The following is a 24,144-nucleotide window of genomic DNA, read 5'->3' on the forward strand; positions in this document are numbered from 1 at the left end:
TAACGTTCTTCTACAATATTTACAGACAGGGCTTTATCACTGGAGTTGTGTGCATCGGTCCATGAACATCAACTGTACTGCTGTTTTTCTATGCGTAATTTAATCGCAAGCACTTAAAAGATGCAAAAAGATTTCAAGGAAAACATAATTGAAAGACAGTCGAGTAAGGAGGTAGAAAAACGCTCTCCCCCATTGAAGAATCAACCACCGTCGCCCATGTGACTGGATATAAAAATAAATTATTCATTTCAATTATTCATGAAGGGTGGATTGTGGTCAGTGAACATATGCACATCTTTAAGTCAGTTCCACCATCTGTGCCATAGGGGATGTAGTTCAATGGTTTTCATGTATGAAGTTCCGAGTTCAATCCCTGGCATCACCAGATGTCTTACATTATTGTGCTCACATCGCAATCTTCTGTTGAGTGAGAACTCTTTGCTCGTGTTCATAGAGAGACAGGTTTACACAATTAAACTCAGTCACACACGAAGTGCTACAGTGTTGCTCTGCTGTTTTAAATGTACCTCCAAAGCATTTTGTTCTGTTAACTACCAAATGATTTGAACTAATTTTACATCATATTCAGGAAATCCAGAGAAGGTCATCAGACTTTTAGTGGCTGTTGAAGAAAACACCTGTTGAATCTCACCAGGGATTTCTTGAGAGATCATTCAGCAAGCGAGTTAACAGGGGTTAACGTAGAGAGTGGCGGAGGTGGGATGTCAGGGCTTGACGTCACTGCTTTATGCAAAGAATGGAGGGGTGGTCGTCAGGGCTATATGACTGTGCTTCACGCAGAGAGTGGTGGGGGTGTGATGTCAGGGCCATACGACAGTGCTTTACACAGAGAGTGGCGGAGGTGGGATGTCAGGGCCTGACAACACAGCTTAACGCAGAGAGTGGATGGGTGGGTGTCAGGGCCATATGACACTTCTTTACGTAGAGAATGGCGGGGGTGGGATGTCAGGGCTTGACGACACTGCTTTATTCAAAGAGTGGAGGGGTGGGTGTCAGGGCTATATGACAGTGCTTTCCGCAGAGAGTGGTGGGGGTGGGATGTCAGGGCCATATGACACTGCTTTACACAGAGAATGGAGGAGGTGGGATGTCAGGGCCTGAAAACACAGCTTAACGCAGAGAGTGGAGGGGTGGTGTCAGGGCCATACGACACTTCTTTACACAGAGAGTGGTGGGGGTGGGATGTCAGGGCCATACGACACTTCTTTATGCAGAGAGTGGTGGGGGTGGGATGTCATGGTTATACGACAGTGCTTTCCATTGAGAGTGGTGGGGGTGGGATGTTATGGCCATAAGACACTGCTTTATGCAGAGAGTTGAGGGATTGATGTCAGGGCCATACGACAGTGCTCCACTCAGGCCTCTGCTTGAATTTGTACTCCTCCTCTCTCCCTACCTCTACCTCTATGATATTTGCACTTTCTGGAGAGGCGATTTTCTCCACTTCAGTAGCCCGATTGCGTGGAGAGGGCTGTAGAATGTGGCACCGCCTTTCCTGCTCCGTCCATGACAGGCGTGCTGGTCTCTGGAGAGAGAGCACGGTCCATCAGCGCACTCCAATAAAGGCACTGGAAGCAGCTGAAACGCATTGGCGAAGCTCAGCACTGGGCCGCTGGGCACATCTTACCACTGTTTCCGTAGTGTAGTGGTTATCATGTTCGCCTCGCATGCGAAAGGCCCTCGGTTCGAAACCGGGCGGAAACAGACTGGCTTCTTTTGTCGCATACAAATGGGTTGTACAACTTTTAACTAGCAAATGGAAGAGGGCTGAAGTAAGAGACAAGATGTAAATAGGGTTAACTTAAGTCAGTTCTGCCTGAAAATTAGACTTCTAAGCAACAGGGGTTTATGGCAGGAAAGGGGGTTAACTGATAAGGATTCCAGATGCGAGGGGGCATAATCTTAAACTGACCATTTGGCCAGGGTCTCTTAACTGGCCAAATACCACGACCCCCCCCTTACCATAACACCGAATGACGTCTGAAGCAGCAAGGAAGGACTATATAACCTAAATGTTTGTACCGGCACATCGAACAATACTTCGGTTTTGTTGTTTCTTGTGGGAAACAAGACTTCGGCTTTATTGTTCCTTGTGTCCGTCATGGCAGTGAACAGGTCCTGGTTACAGGATCTCTAAAAAAGGAAATAAAGACTGAAATCAGATCCGACCCACCATATGCCACGGTGACGGTGCACTGCCCAGTGAAAGTGGCAGCCTGTCCCTGGACTGTGGGTGGAAACTGGAGCACCTGGAGGAAACCCCCACAGACAAGGGAGAGAACATGCAAACTCCACACAGACAGCACCCACACCCCAGGTCCAGAACTGTGAAGCATGCCCGACGATGCGGAAGGGCTTTTACAAATGAGTGTGTAACTCACACTGGTGCCCAGGATGGCCTGCTACCGGAACGCAACCTAATTTTCTTAATGCAGTTTGTTCGAAGCGGTTTGCAGGAGCTGGAGGTGAGGACTGAGCTGGGGTCCAGTGTGCAAGAGTGACTACTGATGTCGTGTGTGTGTGTGTGTGTGTGTGTGTGTGTGTGTGTGTGTGTGTGTGTGTGTGTCTGGATCATTGTGAGCGCCGTCAGGTTTGTGTATTTGTTTAAACAAGAGGACGTGTCTGTGCGGGTCTGACTCTGTGTGAGGGTGCAGCTCTAACTGTGCGCGCGCGGGCGTGTCTATCTCTCGACAATGCATGAGGGGCTAAATCTGCCTCTGAGAAACTGACTTTTCAGAAGAAAAATCTATGAAAAGGCACGGCCTGGCCCTCTTCTCTTGCTCCCGACGTATAACACACTGGGGGATGAAGCTGGTGTCTTCAGCTGTAACCCTAGCTATTTATGCAAACAGCTCTTTTATGAAAAGCAGCTCTAGGCCTAGACAAGAGGAACAGATAAATCAAATCTTAGATTTATGGCTTATTCAAAGCAGACTGAGCGCTGCTATACTGTATGTAGGAGCCAGAGATGAAGAATGAGCTATTTAAGGAAATCAGGAGTGTGAGAGAGGGAGTGTGTGTTTTTCCTCCCAATAGAGAAGGCTTGTGGTTCTTTCTGCTTTTCTGCACAGGCTGCCAACATAAGTACGTGTTGGGTTCTTGGTTTGAATGCTCGAGTTGTCAGGCTGGCGTTTTTTGTTCCTATTGGAGCCCATAATTGTGAACAAGGCGCTTGAGGACGTCTCTGTGCAGGTGTGCGTTTGTAATGACGTGTGTGCGCATCTCTGTAGCGGATGTTTCAGTAAAAAAACGCATTTAAAACATTCAACCTTTTCATGTTCCTAATATTCTTTCATTCTTCACAATAATAACTAAGGTTGCTGCTGGAAGAGGTGTTAGTGGGGCCACCAGGGGGAACTCTCACCCTGTGGCCCATGTGGGTCCTAATGCCCCAGTATAGTGACGGGGACAATGGAAAAACTGTAAACAGGTGCCGTCCTTCAGATGAGACGTAAAACCGAGGTCCTGACTCTCTGTGGTCATTAAAAATCCCGGGGTGTTTCTCGAAAAGAGTAGGGGTTTTACCCCAGTGTCCTGGCCAAATTTCCCATTGACCCTTACCAATCATGGCCTCCTAATAACCCCCATTTATGAATTGGCTTCATTACTCTGCTCTCCTCCCCACTCATAGCTGGTGTGTGGGGAGCGTTCTGGTGCACTATGGCTGCCGTCCCATCATCCAGGTGGATGCTGCACATTTGTGGTGGTGGAGGGGAGTCCCCATGTCCTGCAAAGCGCTTTGAGTGGAGTGTCCAGAAAAGCACTATATAAGTGTAAGCAATTATTATTCATTATAATGTAATAAGTCCATTATTTCTCACCCCTCCATTGCAAGGCATACACAACACAAACACCAGGAACAATTATCTCAGAAGTGAATTGCAAATGTATTGAGTTGTGATGCAACTGTAACTTGAACCTAACATGACTGTGGCGTGCATTTTTGAAATTGCATTTTCACAGCTGAAATACAAAATGAAGCTGATCGCAGTCCAAACTCAAGGTATTGTTGTAAAACTAAATATTCAACATGTTTCTACCTGTCCCTTTTCAGCTCACTCAGAAGTCCACAGCCTGCAGCCTGGTGCCTCTCTGTCTCCCCCCTCCACACTGCTGGTCCAGTGGAGGTGCTGTTTGATCCTGCACGATCTGTCCGGAATCGTATAGTCTTACTGAGCAGCGCAGGGCTCCCTGGCCCCAGGTACGAACAGTGAGTGTCAGTGCAGAACAGCTCTCTGACACTCCGCTCCCTCACTCCAGCTGATCAGGGCAACTACACAGTGAGGGACCTTAATGGAAGCAGTATCAGCACTGTGATCGTCACTGTGGGTGGTGAGCAGGTCTACAGTAGGATCACTAGAGGGCTCTATATTCTTGACAGAGTGTGTTCTTATATCATCCTCTGTCCTGATTGTCTTTCAGCTCACAGAGACAATGTCACCCTGCAGCCTGAAGCCTCTCTGTCTGTCCCTCTGTTCACTGGAGAGCCAGTGGAGGTGCTGTTTGATCCTGCAGGAGGTGGAAACTGGACCTCAGTGTGTTCTGTCCAGAACAGCACAGCCAGCTGTGTCCCCCAGTACAGTTTTTTTTATTTTTGATGATTAGCCATATGTTGATTACAATATTGTACATAATGTATAATTTGAACTCGATATTTTTCAGGAGTGAATGATTGTATATTTTCAGAATAAATTTCGAAACCAAATTATTGTCCCTCGATCTCTGTCTCTCTCTCGTCCTGCTGTCTGTCTGTCCCTGCCTCTCTGTCTCTCTCTCTTTCAGCCCCGTCTGTCAGTCTGTCTGTCCTTCTCTCTCCTTCCTCTCTCTCTCTCCTTCCGCTCTCTCTCTCGGTTTGTTTGTCCCTCCATCTCAATCTTTCTCTTTGCCTGCTGTCTTTCTGTGCCTTCATCTTTGTGTCTCTCTCTCCTTCCTTTCTGTCTGTCTCTCTGTCTGTCCTGCGTTGTCCCAGCTGGGCCTGTCTCCCCGGCTCTCTGCCTTCAGCTCTGTTCGCCGATGTCCCACCAGCCCGTCTCTCTCTTAGCCTGTCTCTTGACTTGCAGGCGGAAGAGGAGGTGGAGACAGCTCCTCCGGCAGGAGAGAGGAAGAAGGTCAGTGCTGGTCCCACCCTGCCTCCTGTCCTGTCTGTGGTGGAGTTTCGCCATCTTGTCTGTCTTGTCAGCCCTGTCTGTCACTGTCTCTCTCCTCCTCCTCTCTGTGCTGTGGTGTCCAGTCAGTGTGTCTCTCTCCTCCTCCTCTCTGTCCTGTGGTGTCTAGGCAGTGTGTCTCTCTCCTCCTCCTCTTCTCTGTCCTATGGTGTACAGTGGGTCAGTATTAGTGGGCTACACCCAGGCTCACTCACTGCGAGTGTGATCTCAGCAGAGTCTCTGTACTCTTGGGACACTTGACTCACCTGTCTCTCTCTTTCTCTCCCTGTGCTGTCCCTCTCCTGCCCCCTCTCTCCCTACTCGGACTCCAGCTGGAGGAGGTCCAATCACCACCTCCTGTGAGACAGAAGAAAAAGAAAGTGGGTAATGCTCTGATTCTCTCTTTACTCCTGTCCAGTGTCCAGTCAGTGTGTGTGTATGAACCCCTCTCTCTCTCAGTGCAGTGTTCATGTACTGGAGTGTCCAGTCAGTGTGTGTGTATGAACCCCTCTCTCTCTCAGTGCAGTGTTCATGTCCTGGAGTGTCCAGTCCGACTCTTAACGTGACTCTCCTGTCTCTGCTTCAGAAGTGCTGGTGCGTCTTTTTAAAGTCCCTGAGCTGCATGTCGGTGGAGACAGATGATAAGGACGAGCCGATGGAGGCGGCGGAGACCGTGTGTCAGGAGAGGAAGAGCGAGGGAGAGGAGGAGCAGGCTGCCGGGAAGGACAAGAAGAAGAAGAGGAGGTGCAGGTGAGCAGACAGGGGGACGCCGCCCGGTCGTGTCTGTGATTCAAGAAGGAGTCTCCTCTTGCTGTTTGATGTCATGGTGATGTCCGTGTCTGTGTCCCTCACACCTGCAATAACAATATTCTTTCCAGGTTCCTTTCCTGGTTCTGTGCCAGCTAAGATCGGAGTCGCCTTCCCCACCAAGGACTGGACTGGACTGGACTGGAGCTGAGGGACACCAGACTGGACTGGACTGGAGCCAAGGGACCCCAGACTGTGCTGGACCGAAGCTGAGGGACCCCAGACTGCACTGGACCGGAGCTGAGAGACACCAGACTGGACTGGACTGGAGCTGAGGGACCCCAGACTGTGCTGGACCGAAGCTGAGGGACCCCAGTCTGTGCTGGACCGAAGCTGAGGGACCCCAGTCTGTGCTGGGCCAAAGCTGAGGGACCCCAGTCTGTGCTGGACCGAAGCTGAGGGACTCCAGACTGTGCTGGACCAAAGCTGAGGGGCCCCAGACTGGACTGGACTGGAGCTGAGGGGCCCCAGGCTGTGCTGGACTGAAGCTGAGGGACCCCAGTCTGGACCGAAGCTGAGAGACCCCAGTCTGTGCTGGACCGAAGCTGAGGGACCCCAGTCTGGACTGCACTGGAGCTGAGGGACCCCAGTCTGGACCGAAGCTGAGGGACCCCAGTCTGTGCTGGGCCGAAGCTGAGGGACACCAGTCTGGACTGAAGCTGAGGGACCCCAGACTGTGCTGGACCGAAGCTGAGGGACCCCAGTCTGTGCTGGGCCGAAGCTGAGGGACCCCAGTCTGTGCTGGACCGAAGCTGAGGGACCCCAGACTGGGCTGCACTGGAGCTGAGGGACACCAGACTGGACTGGACTGCACTGGAGCTGAGGGGCCCCATACTGGACTGGACCAGAGCTGAGGGGCCCCAGACTGGACTGGACCGGAGCTGAGGGACCCCAGATCCCAGTCTGGACTGAAGCTGAGGGACCCCAGTCTGGACTGAAGCTGAGGGACCCCAGACCCCAGTCTGGACTGAAGCTGAGGGACCCCAGACTGGACTGTGGAAAACTTTCACATTATCTCCACCTGAGTCCTCAGATCGTCTGCATGACCTTGTATTATTAAGTATTATTTTAAGGTCCTGTGATGATCGTAAGATGGGGGGGGGGGGGGGGTGTGTCCCTTGACATTAATCTGTATTGTAATTTTTGTTCTTTTGTTAAGCATCATTAAAATGTTTTTTAAAAAAAGCTTTTGGTTTTTTCCCTCCCCCCCCGAAACGAACAAACAGAGTCTGTCTTTCTCTTTCATCCCGGAGAGTTTGTGGTTGATGGATTGAGGCCGAGAGCCCTCGTTGTCGGCGTGCCACCAGTTAGCGGGGCTAAAGCAGGGGGGGCATCGTGTCCAATACTCCTTGAAACGAGACAGATTTCAAGCCACCTCCGTCTGAAGAGAAGGAAGTTGACCACGAACTCCAGGGTGTCCTAGGAAGCTGTTTAGCCATCGTTTGCCCAGCAGCCATCTCACCCTGCAGCTCCCAGCTAGCAGCCCCCTCCCCACTGGAGCCCAGCAGGTAGAAGCCTGGTCAGTACCTGGAGGGGAGACTCCTGGGAAAAACTGAGGTTGCTGCTGGGAGAGGTGTGAGTGGGACCAGCAGGGGGCGCTTTCACCCTGCGGTCTGTGTGGGTCCTGATGCCCCAGTATAGTGACGGGGGACACTGGACTGTAAACAGGCGCCGTCCTTCGGATAAGACGTCAAACCAAGGTCCTGACTCTCTGTGCTCATTAACAATCCCGGGGTGTTTCTGGAGAGGAGTAGGGGTGTTACCCCAGTGTCCTGGCCTGATTCCCCCCCTGGTCTTGACCCATCATGGCCTCCTTATCACCCCCCCTCTCTGAACTGGCTCCATCCCTCTGCTCTCCTCCCCACTGAGAGCTGCTGTGTGCTGAGCGGACTGGAGCATCATCCACGTGGGGGCTGCACACTGGGGGGGCTGGAGGGGATCCCCCTGACCTGGGAAGAGCTCTGAGTGGAGAGTCCAGAGGGATTAATTATTATTATTATTATTCGTGCTGCACTGGGCTTCAGTCCTGGTAGTGAGAGGGGGATCTGTGATCAATACAGATACTTATGACTGTATAATAATACACGATAGAAATGGAAAACAGGGTAGCGCTGTAGTCTCTTCGAAACGTTTTGAACTGCCAGAAGAAGTTTTCACAACCCGGACTCGTGAAGGTACAGGTCTTCTCCCTTCGTCCGGAGTAAGGTGAGAGGTTATCCCCTCGGGGCGCAGTATCCCCGATGCACCCCCCCACCACCACCCAAAATGACACACACTTCTGTGACGATTGGGAGACCCCGGTTCGATCAGCCCCTGCGGTGTAGGAAACGACCCGCTGGAGAGAACACGCAGACTCCACACAGAAGGGTCACCTCGGCATTTATTCCAACAGCAAAACACCAGAGAGAAACGGGTCTCCGAAAGATGAGCGCACACCGGGAAAAACACTACGGGGTCATTACAAATGGGAATAGGAGTTCTTTTTTTCTTTTCCGGACGTCAGTTGTATCGTGTCCTGGTGATTTCTCCTGTTTCGAACGGAGTTCAATGTCACGTTTCTACTTTATTAGAGAGAGGCACTGAACTTTGGGGAACGTGACATCCACCCAGTATTACTAGTAGGTTGATAAATATAAATGTTCTTTTTCCCCCCGTATGATACCTCGCGAAATATAACGATGGCCAACTCCTTAAGTCGAAATTTAAACCCTTCTCACGCTACAAGACAGTCCGTCAACATCGCCGCGGCCCGAAGCGCGACCTTCGGTATGACGTTGGCGGAAGGGGGTAGGGTAAGTACGTCACAGCCGGGGGAAGCCCCTATCACGTGAGAGGGGTGCTGCGGGCGACGAGCCCCCGGGGGCGAAGAGAAGTTGATTTGCGTGGGGTGTGGAAACACTACACAACCGGGCAAGCGAGCCGTTTTTTTTTTTGTTTTGTTTTTTCAGAACATCAGAACAACCGCAGAGATGACCATCGATCCACTCCGGACGTTTCCTTTTTTGTCCTTTTTGGCCTCCAAAATAAAAAAAAAAACTGGGATCCATCGTGGCGTTGCCAAATTAAAACGTCAACCACTTTTCGGGCTTTCGTGCTGTCCATGATGAAACCGTCATGGTTGTGTAAGGATACGTTACGTCACAGACCGGCGGCGCTCGGACGTGAGGAGTGTCGTTACGTTTTTGAAACGGGCACGTCAGACAAGATCTCTGACAAGATCTCTGAAAAACCCAAACCTGTAAGATTCAATTTCAATTCAGTTTTTTTATATAGTGCCTTTCACAACAAGAATGCCCCAAGGCCCCGAACAAAGGAGTTGTTCCACACCCCCGCCACCCTCTGTGTACAGTAGAGCCCCCTGTACTGACTGGAGGAGCTCACCCAGCTGTGTCTGGAGAGAAGCCGGGGTATCGGCTTCAACCACAGGGCTGGGCGGCTTGTTCCCCACCCCCATCCCCTTCTGTGTACAGAAGAGCCTCCTGTCCTGACTCCAGTAGGAAATGTCACCTGGAGGCAACACACCGGCTTCTTTTAACAGATCACCTCGGGAATCGGGAACAACGGAGCTGTGTGCGGCCGTCTGTACGGAGGGGTTCAGCGCGGGGGGGCTCCGGGCTCGGGTCTGGACCCGGGGGGGGGGGGGGGGCTGTCTGTGTGGAGTCTGCATGTTCTCCCTGTGTTCTTCGGGTCCAAAGACAGGCTTTTGGGCTAATTGGCTTCTGGGAAAACTGGCCCTGGTGTGTGTGTGTCCTATGATGGAGTGCTGTCCTGTCCAGGGTGTGTGAGTGAATGTGTGTTTGTCATGTGATGGACTGGTTCCTGTCCAGGGTGTGTGAGTGTGTGTGTCTGAGTGTCCTGTGAGGGACTGGTGTCCTATCCAGGTTGTGTGTGTGTGTCCTGTGAGGGACTGGTGTCCTGTTCAGGGTGTGTGAGTGTGTGTGTGTATCCTGTGAGTGACTGGTGTCCTGTCCAGGGTGTGTGAGTGTGTGTGTCCTGTGATGGACTGGTGTCCTATCTAGGGTGTGTGTATGTCCTGTGATGGACTGGTGTCCTGTCCAGGGTGTGTGAGTGAGTGTGTGTGTGTCCTGTGATGGACTGGTGTCCTGTCCAGGGTGTGTGAGTGTGTGTGTCTGTGTGTCCTGTGATGGACAGATGGTACCAAGCCTGGACACCCATGAGACACTGGCTTCCTCAGAAGACTCTCACGGAGGGCACACTGTCCCTAACCCGGGTCCAGAAGAAACTACAGTGATCTATAATTCCTGCGCCTCGGAAGGGTTTATGACGTCTATGTCCGGCGCCCGCGCCCGTGGACTGGCGGTTTGGCGTCGCGCTCCGCAGCTCGAGCTTCGGTGCGAGGCAGGGCGGGAGGGAGCCGATGTGACCTCGGCGCCATCTTTGCTGGTGAGTCAATTGTGACCGTTGCGGTACAATAAACCATCAATAAACCTTTTCCCACCCCGTCCAGTATTTCTGTCGCGGCCCACGTCCCTTACAATCGACAAACTATAAAAAAAAACAGTAGCCCTTCGCAACATTACACGCCATTTTTTTTATTTTAAACGTCCGCTAGATACGCAGGTGGCTCGATACCTGTCTTATCCTCGCCGGCGTCTTTATACCGGCAAGTGAATTTTATTTGGGGTCCCTCAGAATTGTGACAGAAATGTCAGTGAACCACAATAAAAAACGAAACTTTTTTTTTAAAGGCGGTGAATGGATTTTTTGAGTAACCGTGTAGCGACTAACGTAAGGAAAAAAAGTTGTCTTTCCCTACGAAGACGTTTTGGTACAGGACTTTCTTTAAATATCAGTTGTGCATAGCGTTTTACAAAAAGTTGATGATGATCTTGGAGATAATTGCAAAGGAAAATTGAGATAACTACCAAAACATTACGTGTGAAACGACAGGACAGAACTTTGAACCCACAAAGAAACAAAGGTATGAAATATTGCCTCGTCATGGGGGGTTGATAATTGTAGTAAGTGTTCCTAATTTTCGTAAAGAAATGTATATTATGGGAGTCACACGTGAGATTTAGTGTATATACGTTTCATATTGTGCATATATACGGGGTTAAAAAGTGGAATGAGTATGATTATAAACTCGTGTGTCCTATAATCAGATAATTTTTGAACAAGCTTTGATTAGACAGGTGAAAAACAACATCAGATCCTTTATTTTAATATATTCTCACGTCTGAATATCAGCTTCTCCCCTCTGGCCAACATTTCAGGGCTCCCAGGTGTAGATCCCAAATTGAAACAAATATTAATTTGTTACCCAGTTAAACAGTTAATAGAAGTGAGTGACCAGGGTAAATAAAGGTGGGTCAGTGTAAACTGTTTATTCTGGACCAGACTTCGTCATGTGTGATATGTCATGACTTCTTATATTAAGTTTTATCTTTATATTTAGTTCTACATGTGTAATAGATGCGATGTGTGTCCATAAAAAGGTTTCTCCAGGGGAAAATCAAGTTCGTTTTAAAACCGTGTTTCCTTTTTAGGGTAGGTTTGCATTCCAAGTGTGGGGTTTTTGCCTTTTTGTATTTTTGCTGAGACAAGTTGCCTTTCTTATACGCGGAGGGATCTGCTCGTGAGATGTCCGCTTGGTCCATTTCTGAGCTCAGTATAAGGTGTAGAAAGCATGACTGTCATCATAACCCGCATCTCACCCAGGTGTGGAATAATGTTGTGACTATTGCTTCAGCAATAACATGCTGATTGCATGTTTCTAGATGGGTATAACAGAGATCTCAACTACTGAGGGGCCTTATTAATAAAGTCTCCACAGCCGAAGCGCTGTGTCTCTTTTCAGCTGGCGATAAACCTTTCCTCGATCCTTTGCGGACTTGTAAAACTGTTCCTGATCAGAATAAAAAACGCTCACGCTAATACACAAGCACCCGTGTCTCGCCAAAGCTGACAAATAAACAGACGGACAAGCCGCACTGCACGTGTGAACAGGGGAATGAGCGAGCGAGCGGGGATAGGGCGCCTCCTGCGCTTAAAAGCTTACAGCACCTGGTATTCCCAGGTGGTCTCCCATCCAAGTACTAACCAGGCCCATCCCTGTTTAGCTTCCGAGATCAGACGAGATCAGGCGTGCTCAAGGGGGGTGTGGCCGTAAGCGAGAGCAAGGCTCGCTGGCACCCTTCTTATTGAGAGGACAGCTCCGTCACCTCTTTTACGACGCTGCTTTTTTTCCCTTGCGTTTTTCTCTTCTTCCCACGTTCTCTCTCTTCACTGCCTTCGTCCCCGCTCTATTTCACTTCAGCCTTTCACTCTTGCTTCCTTCCAATGAGGACGGAGCTGCGGGAGAAAGGGCGCTATAGAGGATCGCTGTGGAGAGCTGCTGCTGTGCTTTGACATCTGAGCTCTGTGGAAAACGATCTCAATACAATTCTGAAAAACGCGACTCTCCGAACGCCAGCCGAACAAGTCTCCACAGCCGAAGCGCTGTGTCTCTTTTCAGCTGGCGATAAACCTTTCCTCGATTCTTTGCGGACTTGTTAAACTGTTCCTGATCAGAATAAAAAACGCTCACGCTAATACACAAGCACCCGTGTCTCGCCAAAGCTGACAAATAAACAGACGGACAAGCCGCACTGCACGTGTGAACACGGGAATGAGCGAGCGAGCGGGGATAGGGCGCCTCCTGCGCTTAAAAGCTTACAGCACCTGGTATTCCCAGGCGGTCTCCCATCCAAGTACTAACCAGGCCCATCCCTGTTTAGCTTCCGAGATCAGACGAGATCAGGCGTGCTCAAGGGGGTGTGGCCGTAAGCGAGAGCAAGGCTCGCTGGCACCCTTCTTATTGAGAGGACAGCTCCGTCACCTCTTTTACGACGCTGCTTTTTTTCTCTTGCGTTTTTCTCTTCTTCCCACGTTCTCTCTCTTCACTGCCTTCGTCCCCGCTCTATTTCACTTCAGCCTTTCACTCTTGCTTCCTTCCAATGAGGACGGAGCTGCGGGAGAAAGGGCGCTATAGAGGATCGCTGTGGAGAGCTGCTGCTGTGCTTTGACATCTGAGCTCTGTGGAAAACGATCTCAATACAATTCTGAAAAACGCGACTCTCCGAACGCCAGCCGAACAAGTCTCCACAGCCGAAGCGCTGTGTCTCTTTTCAGCTGGCGATAAACCTTTCCTCGATCCTTTGCGGACTTGTAAAACTGTTCCTGATCAGAATAAAAAACGCTCACGCTAATACACAAGCACCCGTGTCTCACCAAAGCTGACAAATAAACAGACGGACAAGCCGCACTGCACGTGTGAACAGGGGAATGAGCGAGCGAGCGGGGATAGGGCGCCTCCTGCGCTTAAAAGCTTACAGCACCTGGTACTCCCAGGCGGTCTCTCATCCAAGTACTAACCAAGCCCATCCCTGTTTAGCTTCCGAGATCAGACGAGATCAGGCGTGCTCAAGGGGGTGTGGCCATAAGCGAGAGCAAGGCTCGCTGGCACCCTTCTTATTGAGAGGACAGCTCCGTCACCTCTTTTACGACGCTGCTTTTTTTCCCTTGCGTTTTTCTCTTCTTCCCACGTTCTCTCTCTTCACTGCCTTCATCCCCGCTCTATTTCACTTCAGCCTTTCACTCTTGCTTCCTTCCAATGAGGACGGAGCTGCGGGAGAAAGGGCGCTATAGAGGATCGCTGTGGAGAGCTGCTGCTGTGCTTTGACATCTGAGCTCTGTGGAAAACGATCTCAATACAATTCTGAAAAACGCGACTCTCCGAACGCCAGCCGAACAAGTCTCCACAGCCGAAGCGCTGTCTCTTTTCAGCTGGCGATAAACCTTTCCTCGATCCTTTGCAGACTTGTAAAACTGTTCCTGATCAGAATAAAAAACGCTCACGCTAATACACAAGCACCCGTGTCTCGCCAAAGCTGAGAAATAAACAGACGGACAAGCCGCACTGCACGTGTGAACAGGGGAATGAGCGAGCGAGCGGGGATAGGGCGCCTCCTGCGCTTAAAGGCTTACAGCACCTGGTATTCCCAGGCGGTCTCCCATCCAAGTACTAACCAGGCCCATCCCTGTTTAGCTTCCGAGATCAGACGAGATCAGGCGTGCTCAAGGGGGTGTGGCCGAAAGCGAGAGCAAGGCTCGCTGGCACCCTTCTTATTGAGAGGACAGCTCCGTCACCTCTTTTACGACACTGCTCTTTTTCCCTTGCGTTTTTCTCTTCTTCCCACGTTCTCTCTCTTCACTGCCTTCGTCCCCGCTCTATTTCACTTCAGCCTTTCACTCTTGCTTCCTTCCAATGAGGACGGAGCTGCGGGAGAAAGGGCGCTATAGAGGATCGCTGTGGAGAGCTGCTGCTGTGCTTTGACATCTGAGCTCTGTGGAAAACGATCTCAATACAGTTCTGAAAAACGCGACTCTCCGAACGCCAGCCGAACAAGTCTCCACAGCCGAAGCGCTGTGTCTCTTTTCAGCTGGCGATAAACCTTTCTTCGATCCTTTGCGGACTTGTAAAACTGTTCCTGATCAGAATAAAAAACGCTCACGCTAATACACAAGCACCCGCGTCTCGCCAAAGCTGACAAATAAAGAGACGGACAAGCCGCACTGCACGTGTAACAGGGGAATGAGCGAGCGAGCGGGGATAGGGCGCCTCCTGCGCTTAAAAGCTTACAGCACCTGGTACTCCCAGGCGGTCTCCCATCCAAGTACTAACCAGGCCCATCCCTGTTTAGCTTCCGAGATCAGACGAGATCAGGCGTGCTCAAGGGGGTGTGGGCGTAAGCGAGAGCAAGGCTCGCTGGCACCCTTCTTATTGAGAGGACAGCTCCGTCACCTCTTTTACGACGCTGCTTTTTTTCCCTTGCGTTTTTCTCTTCTTCCCACGTTCTCTCTCTTCACTGCCTTCGTCCCCGCTCTATTTCACTTCAGCCTTTCACTCTTGCTTCCTTCCAATGAGGACGGAGCTGCGGGAGAAAGGGCGCTATAGAGGATCGCTGTGGAGAGCTGCTGCTGTGCTTTGACATCTGAGCTCTGTGGAAAACGATCTCAATACAATTCTGAAAAACGCGACTCTCCGAACGCCAGCCGAACAAGTCTCCACAGCCGAAGCGCTGTGTCTCTTTTCAGCTGGCGATAAACCTTTCCTTGATCCTTTGCGGACTTGTAAAACTGTTCCTGATCAGAATAAAAAACGATCACGCTAATACACAAGCACCCGTGTCTCGCCAAAGCTGACAAATAAACAGACGGACAAGCCGCACTGCACGTGTGAACAGGGGAATGAGCGAGCGAGCGGGGATAGGGCGCCTCCTGCGTTTAAAAGCTTACAGCACCTGGTATTCCCAGGCGGTCTCCCATCCAAGTACTAACCAGGCCCATCCCTGTTTAGCTTCCGAGATCAGACAAGATCAGGCGTGCTCAAGGGAGTGTGGCCGTAAACGAGAGCAAGGTTCGCTGGCACCCTTCTTATTGAGAGGACAGCTCCGTCACCTCTTTTTCGACGCTGCTTTTTTTCCCTTGCGTTTTTCTCTTCTTCCCACGTTCTCTCTCTTCACTGCCTTCGTCCCTGCTCTATTTCACTTCAGCCTTTCACTCTTGCTTCCTTCCAATGAGGACGGAGCTGCGGGAGAAAGGGCGCTATAGAGGATCGCTGTGGAGAGCTGCTGCTGTGCTTTGACATCTGAGCTCTGTGGAAAACGATCTCAATACAATTCTGAAAAACGCGACTCTCCGAACGCCAGCCGAACAAGTCTCCACAGCCGAAGCGCTGTGTCTCTTTTCAGCTGGCGATAAACCTTTCCTCGATTCTTTGCGGACTTGTTAAACTGTTCCTGATCAGAATAAAAAACGCTCACGCTAATACACAAGCACCCGTGTCTCGCCAAAGCTGACAAATAAACAGACGGACAAGCCGCACTGCACGTGTGAACACGGGAATGAGCGAGCGAGCGGGGATAGGGCGCCTCCTGCGCTTAAAAGCTTACAGCACCTGGTATTCCCAGGCGGTCTCCCATCCAAGTACTAACCAGGCCCATCCCTGTTTAGCTTCCGAGATCAGACGAGATCAGGCGTGCTCAAGGGGGTGTGGCCGTAAGCGAGAGCAAGGCTCGCTGGCACCCTTCTTATTGAGAGGACAGCTCCGTCACCTCTTTTACGACGCTGCTTTTTTTCTCTTGCGTTTTTCTCTTCTTCCCACGTTCTCTCTCTTCACTGCCTTCGTCCCCGCTCTATTTCACTTCAGCCTTTCACTCTTGCTTCCTTCCAATGAGGACGGAGCTGCGGGAGAAAGGGCGCTATAGAGGATCGCTGTGGAGAGCTGCTGCTGTGCTTTGACATCTGAGCTCTGTGGAAAACGATCTCAATACAATTCTGAAAAACGCGACTCTCCGAACGCCAGCCGAACAAGTCTCCACAGCCGAAGCGCTGTGTCTCTTTTCAGCTGGCGATAAACCTTTCCTCGATCCTTTGCGGACTTGTAAAACTGTTCCTGATCAGAATAAAAAACGCTCACGCTAATACACAAGCACCCGTGTCTCACCAAAGCTGACAAATAAACAGACGGACAAGCCGCACTGCACGTGTGAACAGGGGAATGAGCGAGCGAGCGGGGATAGGGCGCCTCCTGCGCTTAAAAGCTTACAGCACCTGGTACTCCCAGGCGGTCTCTCATCCAAGTACTAACCAAGCCCATCCCTGTTTAGCTTCCGAGATCAGACGAGATCAGGCGTGCTCAAGGGGGTGTGGCCATAAGCGAGAGCAAGGCTCGCTGGCACCCTTCTTATTGAGAGGACAGCTCCGTCACCTCTTTTACGACGCTGCTTTTTTTCCCTTGCGTTTTTCTCTTCTTCCCACGTTCTCTCTCTTCACTGCCTTCATCCCCGCTCTATTTCACTTCAGCCTTTCACTCTTGCTTCCTTCCAATGAGGACGGAGCTGCGGGAGAAAGGGCGCTATAGAGGATCGCTGTGGAGAGCTGCTGCTGTGCTTTGACATCTGAGCTCTGTGGAAAACGATCTCAATACAATTCTGAAAAACGCGACTCTCCGAACGCCAGCCGAACAAGTCTCCACAGCCGAAGCGCTGTCTCTTTTCAGCTGGCGATAAACCTTTCCTCGATCCTTTGCAGACTTGTAAAACTGTTCCTGATCAGAATAAAAAACGCTCACGCTAATACACAAGCACCCGTGTCTCGCCAAAGCTGAGAAATAAACAGACGGACAAGCCGCACTGCACGTGTGAACAGGGGAATGAGCGAGCGAGCGGGGATAGGGCGCCTCCTGCGCTTAAAAGCTTACAGCACCTGGTATTCCCCGGCGGTCTCCCATCCAAGTACTAACCAGGCCCATCCCTGTTTAGCTTCCAAGATCAGATGAGATCAGGCGTGGTCAAGGGGGTGTGGCCGTAAGCGAGAGCAAGGCTCGCTGGCACCCTTCTTATTGAGAGGACAGCTCCGTCACCTCTTTTACGACGCTGCTTTTTTTCCCTTGCGTTTTTCTCTTCTTCCCACGTTCTCTCTCTTCACTGCCTTCGTCCCCGCTCTATTTCACTTCAGCCTTTCACTTTTGCTTCCTTCCAATGAAGACGGAGCTGCGGGAGAAAGGGCGCTATAGAGGATCGCTGTGGAGAGCTGCTGCTGTGCTTTGACATCTGAGCTCTGTGGAAAACGATCTCAATACAATTCTGAAAAACGCGACTCTCCGAACGCCAGCCGAACAAGTCTCCACAGCCGAAGCGCTGTGTCTCTTTTCAGCTGGCGATAAACCTTTCCTCGATCCTTTGCGGACTTGTAAAACTGTTCCTGATCAGAATAAAAAACGCTCACGCTAATACACAAGCACCCGTGTCTCGCCAAAGCTGACAAATAAAGAGACGGACAAGCCGCACTGCACGTGTGAACAGGGGAATGAGCGAGCGAGCAGGGATAGGGCGCCTCCTGCGCTTAAAAGCTTACAGCACCTGGTATTCCCAGGCGGTCTCCCATCCTAGTACTAACCAGGCCCATCCCTGTTTAGCTTCCTAGATCAGACGAGATCAGGCGTGCTCAAGGGGGTGTGGCCGTAAACGAGAGCAAGGCTTGCTGGCACCCTTCTTATTGAGAGGACAGCTCCGTCACCTCTTTTACGATGCTGCTTTTTTTCCCTTGCGTTTTTCTCTTCTTCCCACGTTCTCTCTCTTCACTGCCTTCGTCCCCGCTCTATTTCACTTCAGCCTTTCACTCTTGCTTCCTTCCAATGAGGACGGAGCTGCGGGAGAAAGGGCGCTATAGAGGATCGCTGTGGAGAGCTGCTGCTGTGCTTTGACATCTGAGCTCTGTGGAAAACGATCTCAATACAATTCTGAGAAACGCGACTCTCCGAACGCCAGCCGAACAAGTCTCCACAGCCGAAGCGCTGTGTCTCTTTTCAGCTGGCGATAAACCTTTCCTCGATCCTTTGCGGACTTGTAAAACTGTTCCTGATCAGAATAAAAAACGCTCACGCTAATACACAAGCACCCGTGTCTCGCCAAAGCTGACAAATAAACAGACGGACAAGCCGCACTGCTCGTGTGAACAGGGGAATGAGCGAGCGAGCGGGGATAGGGCGCCTCCTTTGCTTAAAAGCTTACAGCACCTGGTATTCCCAGGCGGTCTCCCATCCAAGTACTAACCAGGCCCATCCCTGTTTAGCTTCCGAGATCAGACGAGATCAGGCGTGCTCAAGGGGGTGTGGCCGTAAGCGAGAGCAAGGCTCGCTGGCACCCTTCTTATTGAGAGGACAGCTCCGTCACCTCTTTTACGACGCTCCTTTTTTTCCCTTGCGTTTTTCTCTTCTTCCCACGTTCTCTCGCTTCACTGCCTTCGTCCCCGCTCTATTTCACTTCAGCCTTTCACTCTTGCTTCCTTCCAATGAGGACGGAGCTGCGGGAGAAAGGGCGCTATAGAGGATCGCTGTGGAGAGCTGCTGCTGTGCTTTGACATCTGAGCTCTGTGGAAAACGATCTCAATACAATTCTGAAAAACGCGACTCTCCGAACGCCAGCCGAACAAGTCTCCACAGCCGAAGCGCTGTGTCTCTTTTCAGCTGGCGATAAACCTTTCCTCGATCCTTTGCGGACTTGTAAAACTGTTCCTGATCAGAATAAAAAACGCTCACGCTAATACACAAGCACCCGTGTCTCGCCAAAGCTGACAAATAAACAGACGGACAAGCTGCACTGCACGTGTGAACAGGGGAATGAGCGAGCGAGCAGGGATAGGGCGCCTCCTGCGCTTAAAAGCTTACAGCACCTGGTATTCCCAGGCGGTCTCTCATCCAAGTACTAACCAGGCCCATCCCTGTTTAGCTTCCGAGATCAGACGAGATCAGGCGTGCTCAAGGGGGTGTGGCCGTAAGCGAAAGCAAGGCTCGCTGGCACCCTTCTTATTGAGAGGACAGCTCCGTCACCTCTTTTACGACGCTGCTTTTTTCCCTTGCGTTTTTCTCTTCTTTCCACGTTCTCTCTCTTCACTGCCTTCGTCCCCGCTCTATTTCACTTCAGCCTTTCACTCTTGCTTCCTTCCAATGAGGACGGAGCTGCGGGAGAAAGGGCGCTATAGAGGATCGCTGTGGAGAGCTGCTGCTGTGCTTTGACATCTGAGCTCTGTGGAAAACGATCTCAATACAATTCTGAAAAACGCGACTCTCCGAACGCCAGCCGAACAAGTCTCCACAGCCGAAGCGCTGTGTCTCTTTTCAGCTGGCGATAAACCTTTCCTCGATCCTTTGCGGACTTGTAAAACTGTTCCTGATCAGAATAAAAAACGCTCACGCTAATACACAAGCACCCGTGTCTCGCCAAAGCTGACAAATAAACAGACGGACAAGCCGCACTGCACGTGTGAAGAGGGGAATGAGCCAGCGAGCGGGGATAGGGCGCCTCCTGCGCTTAAAAGCTTACAGCACCGGGTATTCCCAGGCGGTCTCCCATCCAAGTACTAACCAGGCCCATCCCTATTTAGCTTCCGAGATCAGACGAGATCAGGCGTGCTCAAGGGGGTGTGGCCGCAAGCAAGAGCAAGGCTCGCTGGCACTCTTCTTATTGAGAGGACAGCTCCATCACCTCTTTTACAACGCTGCTTTTTTTCCCTTGCGTTTTTCTCTTCTTCCCACATTCTCTCTCTTCACTGCCTTCATCCCCGCTCTATTTCACTTCAGCCTTTCACTCTTGCTTCCTTCCAATGAGGACGGAGCTGCGGGAGAAAGGGCGCTATAGAGGATCGCTGTGGAGAGCTGCTGCTGTGCTTTGACATCTGAGCTCTGTTGAAAACGATCTCAATACAATTCTGAAAAACGCGACTCTCCGAACGCCAGCCGAACAAGTCTCCACAGCCGAAGCGCTGTGTCTCTTTTCAGCTGGCGATAAACCTTTCCTCGATCCTTTGCGGACTTGTAAAACTGTTCATGATCAGAATAAAAAACGCTCACGCTAATACACAAGCACCCGCGTCTCGCCAAAGCTGACAAATAAACAGACGGACAAGCCGCACTGCACGTGTGAACAGGGGAATGAGCCAGCGAGCGGGGATAGGGCGCCTCCTGCGCTTAAAAGCTTACAGCACCGGGTATTCCCAGGCGGTCTCCCATCCAAGTACTAACCAGGCCCATCCCTATTTAGCTTCCGAGATCAGACGAGATCAGGCGTGCTCAAGGGGGTGTGGCCGCAAGCAAGAGCAAGGCTCGCTGGCACCCTTCTTATTGAGAGGACAGCTCCATCACCTCTTTTACAACGCTGCTTTTTTTCCCTTGCGTTTTTCTCTTCTTCCCACGTTCTCTCTCTTCACTGCCTTCATCCCCGCTCTATTTCACTTCAGCCTTTCACTCTTGCTTCCTTCCAATGAGGACGGAGCTGCGGGAGAAAGGGCGCTATAGAGGATCGCTGTGGAGAGCTGCTGCTGTGCTTTGACATCTGAGCTCTGTTGAAAACGATCTCAATACAATTCTGAAAAACGCGACTCTCCGAACGCCAGCCGAACAAGTCTCCACAGCCGAAGCGCTGTGTCTCTTTTCAGCTGGCGATAAACCTTTCCTCGATACTTTGCGGACTTGTTAAACTGTTCCTGATCAGAATAAAAAACGCTCACGCTATTACACAAGCACCCGTGTCTCGCCAAAGCTGACAAATAAACAGACGGACAAGCTGCACTGCACGTGTGAAGAGGGGAATGAGCCAGCGAGCGGGGATAGGGCGCCTCCTGTGCTTAAAAGCTTACAGCACCTGGTATTCCCAGGCGGTCTCTTATCCAAGTACTAACCAGGCCCATCCCTGTTTAGCTTCAGAGATCAGACAAGATCAGGCGTGCTCAAGGGGGTGTGGCCGTAAGCGAGAGCAAGGCTCGCTGGCACCCTTCTTATTGAGAGGACAGCTCTGTCACCTCTTTTACGACGCTGCTTTTTTCCCTTGCGTTTTTCTCTTCTTTCCACGTTCTCTCTCTTCACTGCCTTCGTCCCCGCTCTATTTCACTTCAGCCTTTCACTCTTGCTTCCTTCCAATGAGGACGGAGCTGCGGGAGAAAGGGCGCTATAGAGGATCGCTGTGGAGAGCTGCTGCTGTGCTTTGACATCTGAGCTCTGTGGAAAACGATCTCAATACAATTCTGAAAAACGCGACTCTCCGAACGCCAGCCGAACAAGTCTCCACAGCCGAAGCGCTGTGTCTCTTTTCAGCTGGCGATAAACCTTTCCTCGATCCTTTGCGGACTTGTTAAACTGTTCATGATCAGAATAAAAAACGCTCACGCTAATACACAAGCACCCGCGTCTCGCCAACGCTGACAAATAAACAGACGGACAAGCCGCACTGCACGTGTGAACAGGGGAATGAGCGAGCGAGCGGGGATAGGGCGCCTCCTGCGCTTAAAAGCTTACAGCACCTGGTATTCCCAGGCGGTCTCCCATCCAAGTACTAACCAGGCCCATCCCTGTTTAGCTTCCGAGATCAGACGAAATCAGGCGTGCTCAAGGGGGTGTGGCCGTAAGCGAGAGCAAGGCTCGCTGGCACCCTTCTTATTGAGAGGACAGCTCCGTCACCTCTTTTACGACGCTGCTTTTTTTCCCTTGCGTTTTTCTCTTCTTCCCACGTTCTCTCTCTTCACTGCCTTCGTCCCCGCTCTATTTCACTTCAGCCTTTCACTCTTGCTTCCTTCCAATGAGGACGGAGCTGCGGGAGAAAGGGCGCTATAGAGGATCGCTGTGGAGAGCTGCTGCTGTGCTTTGACATCTGAGTTCTGTGGAAAACGATCTCAATACAATTCTGAAAAACGCGACTCTCCGAACGCCAGCCGAACAAGTCTCCACAGCCGAAGCGCTGTGTCTCTTTTCAGCTGGCGATAAACCTTTCTTCGATCCTTTGCGGACTTGTAAAACTGTTCCTGATCAGAATAAAAAACGCTCACGCTAATACACAAGCACCCGTGTCTCGCCAAAGTTGACAAATAAACAGACGGACAAGCCGCACTGCACGTGTGAACAGGGGAATGAGCGAGCGAGCGGGGATAGGGCGCCTCCTGCGCTTAAAAGTTTACAGCACCTGGTATTCCCAGGCGGTCTCCCATCCAAGTACTAACCAGGCCCATCCCTGTTTAGCTTCCGAGATCAGACGAAATCAGGTGTGCTCAAGGGGGTGTGGCCGTAAGCGAGAGCAAGGCTCGCTGGCACCCTTCTTATTGAGAGGACAGCTCCGTCACCTCTTTTATGACGCTGCTTTTTTTCCCTTGCGTTTTTCTCTTCTTCCCACGTTCTCTCTCTTCACTGCCTTCGTCCCCGCTCTATTTCACTTCAGCCTTTCACTCTTGCTTCCTTCCAATGAGGACGGAGCTGCGGGAGAAAGGGCGCTATAGAGGATCGCTGTGGAGAGCTGCTGCTGTGCTTTGACATCTGAGCTCTGTGGAAAACGATCTCAATACAATTCTGAAAAACGCGACTCTCCGAACGCCAGCCGAACAAGTCTCCACAGCCGAAGCGCTGTGTCTCTTTTCAGCTGGCGATAAACCTTTCTTCGATCTTTTGCGGACTTGTAAAACTGTTCCTGATCAGAATAAAAAACGCTCACGCTAATACACAAGCACCCGCGTCTCGCCAAAGCTGACAAATAAACAGACGGACAAGCCGCACTGCACGTGTGAACAGGGGAATGAGCGAGCGAGCGGGGATAGGGCGCCTCCTGCGCTTAAAAGCTTACAGGACCTGGTATTCCCAGGCGGTCTCCCATCCAAGTACTAACCAGGCCCATCCCTGTTTAGCTTCCGAGATCAGACGAGATCAGGTGTGCTCAAGGGGGTGTGGCCGAAAGCGTGAGCAAGGCTCGCTGGAACCCTTCTTATTGAGAGGACAGCTCCGTCACCTCTTTTACGACGCTGCTTTTTTTCCCTTGCGTTTTTCTCTTCTTCCCACGTTCTCTCTCTTCACTGCCTTCGTCCCCGCTCTATTTCACTTCAGCCTTTCACTCTTGCTTCCTTCCAATGAGGACGGAGCTGCGGGAGAAAGGGCGCTATAGAGGATCGCTGTGGAGAGCTGCTGCTGTGCTTTGACATCTGAGCTCTGTGGAAAACGATCTCAATACAATTCTGAAAAACGCGACTCTCCGAACGCCAGCCGAACAAGTCTCCACAGCCAAAGCGCTGTGTCTCTTTTCAGCTGGCGATAAACCTTTCCTCGATCCTTTGCGGACTTGTAAAACTGTTCCTGATCAGAATAAAAAACGCTCACGCTAATACACAAGCACCCGTGTCTCGCCAAAGCTGACAAATAAACAGACGGACAAGCCGCACTGCACGTGTGAACAGGGGAATGAGCGAGCGAGCGGGGATAGGGCGCCTCCTGCGCTTAAAAGCTTACAGCACCTGGTATTCCCAGGCGGTCTCCCATCCAAGTACTAACCAGGCCCATCCCTATTTAGCTTCCGAGATCAGACGAGATCAGGCGTGCTCAAGGGGGTGTGGCCGCAAGCAAGAGCAAGGCTCGCTGGCACCCTTCTTATTGAGAGGACAGCTCCATCACCTCTTTTACAACGCTGCTTTTTTTCCCTTGCGTTTTTCTCTTCTTCCCACGTTCTCTCTCTTCACTGCCTTCATCCCCGCTCTATTTCACTTCAGCCTTTCACTCTTGCTTCCTTCCAATGAGGACGGAGCTGCGGGAGAAAGGGCGCTATAGAGGATCGCTGTGGAGAGCTGCTGCTGTGCTTTG

At 51.2% G+C, this 24,144-nt stretch overlaps 4 non-coding genes and 16 pseudogenes across 4 annotated transcripts; 1 reads left to right on the forward strand and 19 right to left on the reverse strand.

Annotated features, from left to right (window-relative positions):
* Positions 1–1,652: 1,652 nt before the first annotated feature.
* Positions 1,653–1,725, forward strand: trnaa-cgc (transfer RNA alanine (anticodon CGC)). Its single transcript has one exon. It is a non-coding gene; the product is annotated as a tRNA-Ala (tRNA).
* Positions 1,726–11,987: 10,262 nt separating this feature from the next.
* LOC148671320 (5S ribosomal RNA) lies at positions 11,988–12,107 on the reverse strand (annotated as a pseudogene).
* Positions 12,108–12,644: 537 nt separating this feature from the next.
* On the reverse strand, positions 12,645–12,763 carry LOC148671321 (5S ribosomal RNA). The gene has a single exon (XR_015937937.1). It is a non-coding gene; the product is annotated as a 5S ribosomal RNA (ribosomal RNA).
* A 537-nt stretch (positions 12,764–13,300) lies between these two features.
* LOC148671322 (5S ribosomal RNA) lies at positions 13,301–13,419 on the reverse strand (annotated as a pseudogene).
* Positions 13,420–13,954: 535 nt separating this feature from the next.
* On the reverse strand, positions 13,955–14,073 carry LOC148671323 (5S ribosomal RNA; annotated as a pseudogene).
* A 536-nt stretch (positions 14,074–14,609) lies between these two features.
* LOC148671324 (5S ribosomal RNA) lies at positions 14,610–14,728 on the reverse strand (annotated as a pseudogene).
* A 537-nt stretch (positions 14,729–15,265) lies between these two features.
* LOC148671325 (5S ribosomal RNA) lies at positions 15,266–15,384 on the reverse strand (annotated as a pseudogene).
* Positions 15,385–15,921: 537 nt separating this feature from the next.
* Positions 15,922–16,040, reverse strand: LOC148671326 (5S ribosomal RNA). The gene has a single exon (XR_015937938.1). It is a non-coding gene; the product is annotated as a 5S ribosomal RNA (ribosomal RNA).
* A 537-nt stretch (positions 16,041–16,577) lies between these two features.
* On the reverse strand, positions 16,578–16,696 carry LOC148671327 (5S ribosomal RNA; annotated as a pseudogene).
* Positions 16,697–17,231: 535 nt separating this feature from the next.
* LOC148671328 (5S ribosomal RNA) lies at positions 17,232–17,350 on the reverse strand (annotated as a pseudogene).
* Positions 17,351–17,887: 537 nt separating this feature from the next.
* LOC148671329 (5S ribosomal RNA) lies at positions 17,888–18,006 on the reverse strand (annotated as a pseudogene).
* A 537-nt stretch (positions 18,007–18,543) lies between these two features.
* LOC148671330 (5S ribosomal RNA) lies at positions 18,544–18,662 on the reverse strand. Its single transcript, XR_015937939.1, has one exon. It is a non-coding gene; the product is annotated as a 5S ribosomal RNA (ribosomal RNA).
* Positions 18,663–19,199: 537 nt separating this feature from the next.
* On the reverse strand, positions 19,200–19,318 carry LOC148671331 (5S ribosomal RNA; annotated as a pseudogene).
* Positions 19,319–19,854: 536 nt separating this feature from the next.
* On the reverse strand, positions 19,855–19,973 carry LOC148671332 (5S ribosomal RNA; annotated as a pseudogene).
* A 537-nt stretch (positions 19,974–20,510) lies between these two features.
* Positions 20,511–20,629, reverse strand: LOC148671333 (5S ribosomal RNA; annotated as a pseudogene).
* Positions 20,630–21,166: 537 nt separating this feature from the next.
* LOC148671334 (5S ribosomal RNA) lies at positions 21,167–21,285 on the reverse strand (annotated as a pseudogene).
* Positions 21,286–21,821: 536 nt separating this feature from the next.
* LOC148671335 (5S ribosomal RNA) lies at positions 21,822–21,940 on the reverse strand (annotated as a pseudogene).
* Positions 21,941–22,477: 537 nt separating this feature from the next.
* Positions 22,478–22,596, reverse strand: LOC148671336 (5S ribosomal RNA; annotated as a pseudogene).
* Positions 22,597–23,133: 537 nt separating this feature from the next.
* Positions 23,134–23,252, reverse strand: LOC148671337 (5S ribosomal RNA; annotated as a pseudogene).
* A 537-nt stretch (positions 23,253–23,789) lies between these two features.
* On the reverse strand, positions 23,790–23,908 carry LOC148671338 (5S ribosomal RNA; annotated as a pseudogene).
* Between the last annotated feature and the right edge of the window lie 236 nt (positions 23,909–24,144).

The sequence above is a fragment of the Lepisosteus platostomus genome, chromosome 5, assembly GCF_059453375.1.
Source record: "Lepisosteus platostomus isolate fLepPlt1 chromosome 5, fLepPlt1.hap1, whole genome shotgun sequence".
In the NCBI taxonomy this organism is placed as follows: domain Eukaryota; kingdom Metazoa; phylum Chordata; class Actinopteri; order Semionotiformes; family Lepisosteidae; genus Lepisosteus; species Lepisosteus platostomus.